This window comes from Siphateles boraxobius, unplaced genomic scaffold (genome assembly GCF_051911475.1).
Source record: "Siphateles boraxobius isolate OS27281-9 unplaced genomic scaffold, OSU_SipBor_1 32, whole genome shotgun sequence".
Classification (NCBI taxonomy): Eukaryota; Metazoa; Chordata; class Actinopteri; order Cypriniformes; family Leuciscidae; genus Siphateles; species Siphateles boraxobius.
The window spans coordinates 2,603,447-2,616,344 of record NW_027508942.1 but is presented as its reverse complement, the minus strand read 5'-3'; the positions used below and the strand labels follow the sequence as shown (position 1 = coordinate 2,616,344).

Genomic DNA, 12,898 nt, shown 5'->3' with positions numbered 1-12,898 from the left:
AGAAATCTGCAAACAAACTTCAGACAAACAGAATTCAAGCTAAAAGTAACACATATAGGCAACTGCCTTCTTACACAGCATCATATGACCTCATAAGTGACTGCACTTTTGGATGGGATATTGCAATTAAAAATACCTATTTGTATTCATTGGAGGATTGCATTCTTGGTGAAAGGATCTCTTAGAAAGCAGTAAGTTGCCTACCTTCTGAACAGACTTCAGGCCTGTGATGCTGCTCTCTGTATAGGCACCTCACTAGCTTTTGGAACAGAGCAAATGTGTTTTTGTAGTCAAAAGCACACAATCCAGTCTGGGTCAGAACCTTACCATTGCGTCACTCTTTGAGCGTCTGCTCATGCAATGTTCTCTTTGCATTTCCAGCAGACACACCAACACACTTCACAAATCAGCCAGACTGGCTTCCCTTTACTCAGCGGGAAAGTACCGGGAAAATGGGAGGACAGTCAAAAAGCAGCCAAAAGTAACAATAATGGTGAAATCCATATGCATATAATACTTCAACTGTCATTTTTTCATAATGCCAACATGCCTGCAGTTAATGAATTGAAGGTGCGTTCACATTTACCGAAAATTTCAAGTGAATCCAGCCATTCCAATAGGAATCCACACAATTGGGAGTTTTGTGTGAGGGTGAAAAGTTTACCACGATTTACTTTTGGAATGTTATAATGTAATTATCATGACCTGGGAAAAAAGGTCCATTATAATGAGATTAATGACCTGAAAAAAGGCCCATTATAATAAAATTGTAACTGCTATTGTAACTGCACCATAAGAGACAATCATAATATATTATGCCAGTACATTCAACTCAACTTTACTTAGCTAACGATAAATGACCAGTCCAGATAACTGATCAGTGCAGTGTAACGAGGCTGACTGCACATTCACACCAACAAACTAACACCAATGGCAACGGTATCCTAAACTCCCACAGGAAAGCATCATCGCTGTCACGGCTCCTGCTCTGGGCCATTACAGATCGCTCTGGGCCACCAGCTGAGAGGCGTTATTGAGGATTATGGGGCTAGAGATGGAGACAATAGCATAGACAGGATAGACGACCGCTCAGGAGACCCCCACAAACACCCTCCAGAGCTTCAACCATCAGATTCAGCCAGACGACTGCAAACCTTCTTTCTGGAGCACTACTTCCATCACAGACTAAGCACTGAAAAGACAGACTGGGGGAATGACAAACAGACAAAGAGAGGTCTACAACACTGGGACCAGGCTTCTGCTTTATAGCCAAAAGACTATGAGAGCGGAGGAGGGATTCTGGCACTCAAATCACATTGAGCCATGACCACACAGGAATCACTCCATGACACTAAAGGAGACAGTGCCCTATAGAAGCTCACTTCCTAATTTCCTCTCCAGCTGTTATCAGTGCTCATGAAACCAGAGAGCGCTGGTGGAGGAGGTGGTGGAAAGGGGAGGTTAGCGAACTCACGGCACTGGGCATAGACCCACCCAAGCGCTCAACATGATTGATGGTCCAATTATCAGGGCCCTGTTTATTGTGCTGCAGTTATTTATAACACAGAAGAGCTTAAGGTGCAGCGATGAATGCTTCTCACAGTTGCGCTCAACTTCGCCAGCACTGAATGTTTTCCACTTTGCCTAAGAAATAACAAATATTGACCTAAAAATATGAGAGCGTATACTGGATGAGCTGTTTTTTACAATAGTGAAAAGTGCCTTGATTGCATTCCCAATTCTCCATCTGCATGCAAAATTTGCACTCTACTTACTTTCACAGGAGAATTCACTAGTGAAGGCACATTTCTGATAAAATATTCACACTCGGCATGTTTGGCTCGATTAAAACGAACCCTGGTGTGATTGCTCTGTTAATGCAGTTAATTTGAATAAGTGTGAGAACGCTTCCAAACAAACTCTAGTGCGGTTCGAATGAAATATGAACACAACACGGACCAAAGACATGTACACCAATCAAAAACAGGTCATGATATCACAAGATGCGACCCTAAAAATGACAGAATCAGGAATTCCTGATGCAGTTTTGACTTCTTTACACATTTTATAAGCTCTTCATGAGTTTTCAGCTGGTCAAAATACTATCACAAGTAGGCTACGCACATACAAGCAGCGCATTTAGCCCAGAGTACAGCACTGTTTTGGATGTTCGGCAAGTCGCGAATATACCTAATAAAAGCTGACCAATCAGGTTGTGAACACATCCCTATGCCTTTAGGTATGGTATCTTTAGGTCCTGTGTTAAAATGTAAATGTGAACGCTAAGTGGACCAGGAGTAAAAGTTTTGTTGTTTTTGTTTTTTATAATAACTACAAAACATTTATCCAATTATCTATCTTAGGGCAAGATGTATAATGGTTAAACTTCCTAAACGGGGTGATATTTAATTTAAAAATAAATTCTAAATGTTCTTCTATTGTGTTCTTCGGATGTTCAGCATTTTTGTTTATTATTTCAGTTTGATGGTCAAATCGAGATAAACTTCGGTTGTAATCTACAGGATGGCACAGATGCTGTCGATAAAGCTTTCGTTGTTTTTTACTTGAATATTCTTTTAAATTATTGGTCAATGAATATTTGTACATAATTCATTTCTCACTAAAATTATTTAGTACTTCTAAACTACTTCTACACTACAACCGTGTCAGATCCTCACAAAGACTCTGTACATTAGCTTAGCATAACACACAGTCTCTATTGAGGCCACAGAGAGGCAGCCATTATGAATGACTGAATGCTGCTAGTCAGGACAGAAAGAGGACATCAGACCTCAGTCAACTCTCCATTTCTCCCTCGCGGCAGAGCGAGCAAGCGTGCATCAGGACGAGTGGATGAGTGACTCGGCTTCCGTCAGCAGGACATCATCAGGAGAGATTATTGAGCGACCTGCTGACCTCTGGACGGATTTAAGTTCCTCTTTGAAGGAGGGCTCATATCACAGAGACCAGCAGACAAAGCAGTGAGTTAACAGAGTCAAAGAGAGAACGAGAGAGAGAGATGCTAGAGTAACTTGGGTAATTTAAAAAAAAAAAGTTCTCAAACAATCAGGGCCGGATTAACCATTAGGGCAACTGGGCACTTGCCCAGGGGCCCACGACATCTAAGGGGCCCTGGGCACCAGGGGCGGAGTGGCAATCGGGAGAGTCGGGAGTTTCCCCGGTGGGCCGGTAGTGTTTCGAGGCCGCGAGGGCCGGTCTGATAAAATGTATTCATTGCAAGTTCGCCATGCGCACTTGTGGCCCAAGCGAGAGGAAGAAAACAAATATTTTAGATAACGGAGCATATATTTGCACTAAGTGCCTGTCTTTTTAGCAAAAAGACGCCCCTCAAGGAATAACTACAGTGGCGCAGGTCGTAGCGCGTGAAGTGCTAGAAAGCAGCTTTTGATGCGCTCGACCCAAGTTCGAATCCGCCTTTTGCCGAACTCTCTCTTCTCCCTTTTCCCAACACATATGAAATGTAAAATGTATAACCTTACCTAACAAAGGTCTCTAGCGTTATATTTTGCCAACCAACTAAAATCGAAACCATGATATGGCTTTGTGCCTTTATAAAACAGCACAAGACTTTAAGAATAGGCATCCTGTTTGTGCTGTGTGATTTAAAGAAAAGTGCGCTCTTTGCTCACGCGATCAGCATGGTTATCTGGTGTTTTCTCCTAAATAAAAGCTCAAGGGTTTATTTCTCGCAAGTGAAGAAATTAGGACAAAAGTATTTTAATTTTCTTGTATTATAGTGTAATGTAGACTAAAATATACTTTTGAAATATTCATTTTCATTTATATAGTACATTTATAGGCTATATGGATTTTACGTCATAGGAATAATTATATAAATCGTTATTACATTATTATAATAATTGTTTGGCATCCTAAAACACCATTGATAATGTAATGGAGACTAAGACTCTCATATCTAAAAAGATGTTTGAGCCCTCTTTATTTTCCTGGTACAAATCAATGCTTTTTCTTTGTTCAACGAGCAGTTCATGGGTTGAAGCTCTTAATTTTGATCTCTCAAAGAGCATGAGATTGATGCATTTAACCTTAAAATGTACAAAATTTTCTTGCGGGGGAATTTACAAATTCCTATGGGAAAGAACGACCATTTATGAACTTTACTCCAGCATAGTACAACAAGGTTCCTTTTAAGTCAGTAAAACTGTAAATGCCATATTAAAATGTCCTTGGACAAAATATACATTTGGCCTGCCTAAGGGGGGGCCTACAACACATTGTGCCCAGAGGCCTCTGAACTCTTAATCCGGCCCTGCAAACAATTGTAGGCAAGCTATACTTTAAAGGTGCATTAAGCGATTTCAGAGATACATTGTTGATATTTGAAATCAACCCAAACAAACACACCCTTCCCTTCATTGCTCTGCCCCCAAAATGCACAAACACGCAATGCAAAAGTGGATGTCTCCTTATCATAGCAGAAGCGAAGCAAAATAAAGCTTCGCAAAAAATAAAGCGAAGATGACGAGCGATCAACATTGAAGACCAAAAAATGAACATACAGTACACGAGTTTGTTGTTAGTTGCCAGCAGCTCCAGACAAACAATGGCATTAAAAACTGTCCTGTTACTATTGATAACATTACAAAAACGGGATCTCTTGGGTTCTGTGAAACAGCAAAACCAATGTTGCTCATGTATGGAGCAGAAACAACTCAAATATGCCATCCACTTTCAGACCTTCTCGCTTAGGTCTCCAGAATGGGAAAGCTTTCTAAAATTAAAGCGGGTCTAAAGCTCTTATTCTTCTCAACTTTTCTCTTTTGTAATGTCTCTCAGCCATCTCTCTTTCTACAGTCTTTCTTCAAACTTCCCTCCTGCTCACTCACTCCTTCTCCTCCACATCATGAGTGGACATGCCCCCTACTGCTGATTGGCTCTCACTCTCTCTCTTCCCCAATCATAAGTGGACACGCCCCCTACTGCTGATTGGCTCTCACTCTCTCTCCCCCCAATCATGAGTGGACACGCCCCCTACTGCTGATTGGCTCTCACTCTCTCTCTCCTCCCCAATCATGTGTGGACACGCCCCCTACTGCTGATTGGTAACAAGTGTGTTGTGCAGCTCGGTCCGATCCACTTTCAATTGCGTTTCACAGAAATCACTTACTGCACCTCTAACATTTAAAGAATTGTACAATCTTTGTCCTTTTTGTGCATTAAAGCAATCATTTACCATTAACGGTTAATGAGAAACCAAGAACCAAAACACCGTAAAACTGAATATGACATTTAACATTTGCTGTGCTGTTTGGTAAATGCAAAGAGTGTTTTGACAGAGTCACTGGTCTGAATATACAGGCAGGGGTTCTTCTTGAGGCAGTTTGTTCCGCAGTGACAGTAGGAGCATTGATGTCTGGGGCAAAGGTGTTACATCAGGACTGGGTAAACACTGGTCTGGCTAACTCTGCCATCTATAGGTACACACACACACACACACACACACACACACACACACACACACACACACACACACACAGAGACACGCACACACACAGAGACACACACACACACACAGAGACACACACACACACACAGAGACACACACACACACACAGAGACACACACACACACAGAGACACACACACACACACACACACACACACACACACACACACACACAGAGAGAGACGAGACACACACACAGAGAGACACACACACAGAGAGACACACACACAGAGAGACACACACACAGAGAGACACACACACAGAGAGACACACACACAGAGAGACACACACACAGAGAGACACACACACAGAGAGACACACACACAGAGAGACACACACACAGAGAGACACACACACAGAGAGACACACACACAGAGAGACACACACGCACAGGAAAGGAAAGGGGCTTGTTTGTGTGTGGTCAATAAAGCCCAAGCTTGACAAACACACATTTGCTCAGAGTAAATGCTTCACACTAGATGAGCTGAGAAATGAATCCACCCTGACCTGGGAAACTAAACATTACAAAAACGAGGCCTCTGTAATCTATCAAATGACTTAAAGCAGTATCTAAATGAGTCAAAGACAATTTAGGCTCAAATGTAAATTATGTGGTGTAATATTGTGATTTTAATATCTAAAATTCGGGGGCATACTTTATCTCATTTGTTAAGACTGTCATTTTATTTATAACCTGATGGACGAAAATCAAAAGTATTAAATTATTACTACATGTAACAGCTGAATTAAACACAAAGGCTCAAAATAATAAAACTATCATTTTAAGATGGATTGTTCAGACTCTGAATTCTGAGTCACGCTTGTCGTAAAATAGTTAAATATGATTATTATTATTATTAGTAAAATAAAGTTAAATATAAAAACACTGATTCGTGACTTGTTTGAGACACTGTATTGTATCTCTTTGTTGCTCTCACATCAAAACAACATTAAGCAGTCCTGTCTACTGATATCTACGGCAGTACGACATATTTACAGTAAAACAAAATCTCACACATTTCTCCCGTCTGTCACACAGTATTTACCAGCATTATCCTGGCCAACTCTAGGAGATAGGCCTATAAAAAGGCCTTGATCGTGCATGAAACAAAAGTATGATTGTGGTCTGGGTTTGTGGGAAGGACAGCCTCTCCCTGTGATGTTGATCACATTTGCAATAGCAAACTTTTACTCCCTTCACCCGTCCTCCACACAAATGTGCTACAAATGGAGCTAGGAAGAGAGGCCTGTCCCAGATGGCTAAACCGTTAGCCATCAAAGAGTCGGCCAAAAGCAGTACATAACATGCCTGCTACAAACTCGCACATTCAAGGGTGCAAGTCAACACAGCGTGATTCACACCGAGCCTCCCGTTGAGCGGATTTAAACAAAGACAGGAGTGGCGGAAGATAAAGTTAAATCACATCAACACAAAACTCCTCACAATCCCGTTACGTCTATATTTTGCCCGTAACACCCAAATGAACCGTTTCGAAATTGAGACGGATGTGAATTTAGCATATACATCCTTTCAGAGAAGGGGGGAAAAGGCAGAAAAGCAAATATTTTCCCAACTGGCCAGAGAAAATGGAGTTTGAGTGTCTGAGGAGAATCCAAAAGAAAACAGGCCACCCCAGAAGACTGCAGCACTCAATAACAAAGACTGTCTAAGCTAGCAGTGTGTGTTTGGACATGTAACGCTTCCAGGAGCACACATTTTACTACGGTACGGCTAAAGCCTGTGTGCGTGTCGCCTCCTCATAATACACATGCTTTCTTAAAAAAAAACATTGCTGTTTGTTTCCATTGGAGCACTGATATTAAAATTCTGGTCAATATTCAAGTCATGTCACCTTTATTTATATAGCGCTTTATACAATACTGATTGCGATAAAGCAGCTTTACAGTGATGACATGAAAATGATTCAATGATGTGAACAGAGTTCATTAAGCAGAAAATAGTGCCATTGCATCACAGAAATATATTATATTTTAATGTATATTAAAATAGAAAACCATTGTTTTAAATTGTAATAACATTTGACAATATTAACGTTTTTTTCTGTATTTTTGATCAAATAAATGAAGGCTTGAAGTCTTCTTTGAAAAACACAAACTTTTGTGTTAGTTGCGATTAGTCGATTTGACAGCACTAGTATTCTCATGTTATGACCAACATTAAAATTTCATACTAGGCTATTTCATCAGGATAAAAGTAAAATAAAACTTAAATCAGTCAAATTAATTTAGGCATCACAAAACTACAAGGTTTTAAAATGGATAATAATTTTGAGATTAGCTAAAGACTAAATTTAAGTGTTTTTCCATAATTAAGGCTTCAGCAAAGGTAAACCAAATGCAAAAACAAAGCTAATGAGCATGCACAATGAAATATTCAATAACTACATATTAAAAACAACCTCTAAATCATCCAGTAACCAAAATAATAATGATATATTGTGCATCTCTAACTGTGTTTACATGGTATTTTGCAAGTTACAGCCATCAACCACAAGTAATAAAAGAGTCCTAATGAAATACATTCAAGGGAAGCCCTGCGATCACGTGTTCTTGTGTTTTTCCAGTTTGTCAAATCATGCTCACCTCCGTCCGTCCCCCCCCCACCACCAAAAAAAGGAAGAAAAAAAAGAGGAAAACCCCACCATGGTCGGAGCAGACAGCAGGAAGGAAACAAGGGGGCCATTTTTAGTTTATAGACCTTGAGGCCACACAGTGGTAAAGTAAGTTGCAAAAACCAAACAGCGCTCATTAAATCACTTAACACCACACATTTACCATCACCAACAGGTACTCTCACACTCTAATGACGGGTCACGTCCTTTAACTCCAAACAACTGGTAAATCTTTTCAAAATTCATATTTCACCTCATATCTACACAAGAAAGACGTTTGCAACAATCGCTTGAGTCTAAATGCATGTATGCACAACTTTTGCCTTCAGGAAAGACTGAGACGCACCTTTGTATAGTAATTGAAAGCAGCATGTTTTAAAGCGGGTGGAGGGGTAACAGTGGTTCCCATCAGAGGGTCTAATCCCCGTGATAGCAGGGGTCCACATCCCTGAGGGCCCTTCTCGGCTAGGGCCGCCCGCCCGTGGGCTGAATCCCCCCACTGATTCCTGGCTTTAATAAGACAACGGAAACACTGATTAGCCCCTCTATTTGGCCACATTCTCCAAATTAGAATCCTTCATTAGTTTATGACCCTGGTCTCAGTGTTAATGCCCTGTGAACTTAAACCCCCCCCCCCCCCCCCTCCTGGGGTCCCAAAAAACAGGCAGGCGAGAACTAAACAAGATGACCCTACACCGCCCTGAGTCCCCCTTCCCCACGGTCCGAGTCTATTATAAATGAAAGCTCACAGTAAACTGTTGGAGAAAACGGGAAAGAGAGGAGAGGTCAGCACATCATGTTGACCTTTCCCACTTCTGTCTTCCACAGGGTTAATAATGAAAGCAGGAAGACATGAGGAAAAAACAGGAGATAGAGACCAACCTCAAAGGAAAAAAAAAAAAACTACGGCTATAACCTTTTAACCTCCACCAATTCTAGATTCAATCTACACTTTCAATGTGAAACAAGAGTTGCAAAGAATCAGGGTAAATTACCTGTAAATATCATAAATATTATAATTTGCCAGAAGATTAAATAAAATGCACTGCTGACTGGAATGACAATTGTTATCGAGCTGACAACACTCAACAATGTACCATATTTCCCAGAAAATTTTCTTATTATCTGAATCAGGCAGAGACTTTATTACAAAGTGACAATTAATGCAATATAATGCAATTAATATATAATGCAATTAATGTCACACACTTAAAATGTTTCCGTTTTGCCTTAAATAAATGCCTCTAGGCTTGGCGTTTATAATTAATGCTATTTATAGTGAATGCAACTATAATTTATGTTTGTTTCAACTTGTTTTCCAGAAAATAAAGTACACTCACACAAAATAAAGGTTCTTCATCGGCATTGATGGTTCCATGAAGAACCTTTAACATCCATGGAACCTTTCAATTCCAGAAAAGGTTCTTTATAGTGGAAAAAGGTTCTTCAGATTATTAAAATATTCTGCACACTAAGAAATACTGTTCTTTGTAGAACCTAAAAGGATTCTTTAATGTCATCAAAAAACTGTGAAATAAAAAACTTTTAGGATCTTTATTTTTAAGATTGTGATACTTTTTTTGAATTCTCAGGAAGCTCAACAACAAACATCTGGAAGCGCCACAGAACTTGTTCCCTATAATCCCGGGCTTTTGAGGCGGCAGTGAAACAGTCTTCAAATGACTGGGTGTTGCAGGTTGATTACGACTTCTGATTTGTGCTTTGTGCTTCCTGTCATTTCCGTCCCGCTATCAAAGTGTCACGGGACACCACTGAGGCCTGAGCAAAGGCTGAACTAAATATAGAAGGACAAAAAGGTTACAGTGTAACCGTCAACGGCTAAAATCTAACTAGCTTTAATGCGATAGATCTTTTACTGTATGTTCAGAGTCACTCAATCTTGTTAGTTTGTCTATATCTGACCGGGTCACATGAGTGTCACTGGATGAATAAAGCAAACCTCTCATGCTCTCTCTCTCTACTTTATCTCTACTGAGCGGATTCACAAACTGCACTTTCATTCATGCTGAAACGGAAACCAGGCTGTTGTCAGACTTCCCTTGGCTGTGTGACTCACATGTGGCTTAATGAGAGAGAAATCGGGATACTTCACACACAGCCATCTGCATCTGCAACCGAAATGAATGGTAAAATATTTGCTCTCTAATGAAATCTCTGGCCTTAGGAGAAAAAGACCTAAGGGAGGGTCGTTTATGTGCAGAGCAGTAGTGATCACCTGAAAGTAATGTGAGCTTGTTATGGTTTCAAACAGGTTGGCTCACAGCCCTGTCACCAACCCCTCATCTGAAGAGGTACTGATTATAAATAGGAGTATGTTTCTGTTTTCCTGGACAAGCTTCCTGAAGCCTCTAGTAATTCTAGATTAAATCACTTCACTTCAATCAAACAAACACTTTTAGTGCTATGCACTTCAAATGCTATGCATTTGCTAAATTAATCTATATTTAGCAGAATAAAAAATATATATACATGTAAATTTCATAAACGTTAATCTATAATTTGCCAGAAAAATTCACCGCTGACCAGATTGATGTTTATCAAGCTGAAAGCACGCAACAACAGCCATGTTTCAATCCAAAGTTGCAAATTTAACTTGTGTGCAACTCAACAAAAACGAACAAAATCATCACTTCCTGGGAAATTGACGCAAAATATCTGTAATAAAAATAGAAGTTGCAGCAATCGGGGAAGCAACTGTGGCTTTTTTTTCATACATCATAAATGAGTTGCATCTCATAATGTCAGACGAAACTCAATAAACACTGTCATGTTATCTTGCGTTCGGATGCTGGTGTTTATGAACGCAATCATGTGAGACGCTTCTGGAAGGGAGTTAAACCAAATCATTTTGACGACAGATTTTGGCTCAGGCATTTCAGAACGATCAAACCAACATTTGAGATGCTATACGATTGATCTGCTGGTTAGTACAGTTATCCAATCACATCCACTGTTGAGGCAAAATCACATGAGTTATGTGTTGCACATCAAGGGATTTGTTTGGTAAATGCTTTTCCAAAAAGCTGCGCTTGAACACACCAAAAGGACTAAAGGCGGCTGTCAACTAGCATGTGGGTTCTGCACCTGCGTGGAAGTAAATATCTGTTTATAATATCAGCAGGTGTCAATAGTCTATCTTCATCATTCAAAAAGGGAAACCGAAACTAGATCTTGCTCACTTCCATCACTTTTGCTTTTATTCTCCAGCACAGACTCGTTCGCTAAGCTAAACAGCCAATCAGTTCTCTCACCAATGGCGCAACGCTGATTCAATGTGCTGAATCGACCCAAAAAAACCTGACACTGTCCGACTAGAGCCAACGGTGCAGAACACACGGAAAAACTAAGCAGTCACTCAAAAACAGTGTGTCCCGGCCCATAGAAATAATGCTCAAAAATAGGTTTCAGATTCACCTGAAATCTTCGCCAGGGTCTCAAGACCCATTTTAAGTTGGACTATTTTTAATCTGACACACTGCCTTAGAAACAACACTCTTGACGCTCAAAGACATCTGACAGTGATATGCTCGCTAGAAAAATGAGGAATCGCTGTCAAACCATGTCAATTTCCTGTGGGAAAGTTATGTACAAACAAAGCTGGAGTCAAAACCAATAAGACAATTAATAAAATGAGCCTGCATTTCTCTAAAACCCCAAACAAAGAGAAGTTAAGAACAGTTGTACAGACAAGAAGAGACGTTCATGTGTGCATTTGAGCAGTGGCATCAGGGTGAAGATCAAACTGTTGCTCGTACACCGTCCACTCAAAAAGCTAGCAATGTGAGTGTGTCTCACAAAAAAACATCCTTTATTTTTGCATTGAGGAAAGAGAACTACCAGACTAAATTTGGAGGCGAGTCTTAAGGATCAGTCGTCCTCATTGTTGGATTAACAGTTGCAACATTTCCAAAACATTAGCCTTGGTATTGTGAGCCCTCTACAAAAATGGCGTTATCCCCTTCCTGTCCCTCAACCCCCTTTTGCACAATTCCTGGAGATCTGGTCCAAATAAAGCAGATGTTCTCCAGATGTTCCTCTTCTAAACATCTGGTTTTAAAAGCTCTCCGTTTTATCATAGTAAATTGGAGACTAATCATGTTTGTCTAGAAGCTATTGGTCAGAGGGTCACAGTTTCAGACATCCCAGAAACTTTGTATTCAAAAATGTGGCTATTAAATAAATAAGAATTTGAATAGGACATATCAAAAAGACACAATGTACTCCTTAAATCTGGTCCTGTGTCTTGTGGACAGGCTTCTGCGGCTAGGCAGATGAGTTTACCAGGCCGGCCCGTCCTCCACTCGTTCTACGCTGCTACACTGGGCCTTTGTTCCCCTCTGAAACCCAATCCGCAGAAGCTCCAAGTACCCACACACACACAGAGAAGGAAACCTTGGCACACAAGCTAACACAATGTAGTAAAAACTCTGAACCAGCTGGGAAAAAAAAGATTCCTTATTGGGATTTTTGATCAAAAAAGAGCTTTCATCTGCATATGAAAGCTGGAGACATTTTCTTAATGTAGCTCTTGTTCAAAACAACATTGAATGACTTTTTGTCAACTAAAACTCAGTAGCTACGTTTACATGGACATCTTTTGTTTCAATCGGAATTAATACATTCCGATGATGAATCCGAACATAGTGTTACACATGAACGCTAAATAAAGTGATCAGTTTGATGTGCACGTTTATATGTCACAAACTTCATATCGGAATTGATTTTTTGATATGCGCACACTGCACAAAGATAGTTTC

General features: G+C 40.3%; 1 protein-coding gene across 2 annotated transcripts in view; it reads right to left on the bottom strand.

The window, feature by feature from the left end:
• Positions 1–12,898, bottom strand: part of yap1 (Yes1 associated transcriptional regulator) — a 35,921-nt gene that overhangs the window by 18,308 nt on the left and 4,715 nt on the right. The gene's annotated exons all lie outside the window — the stretch shown is intronic.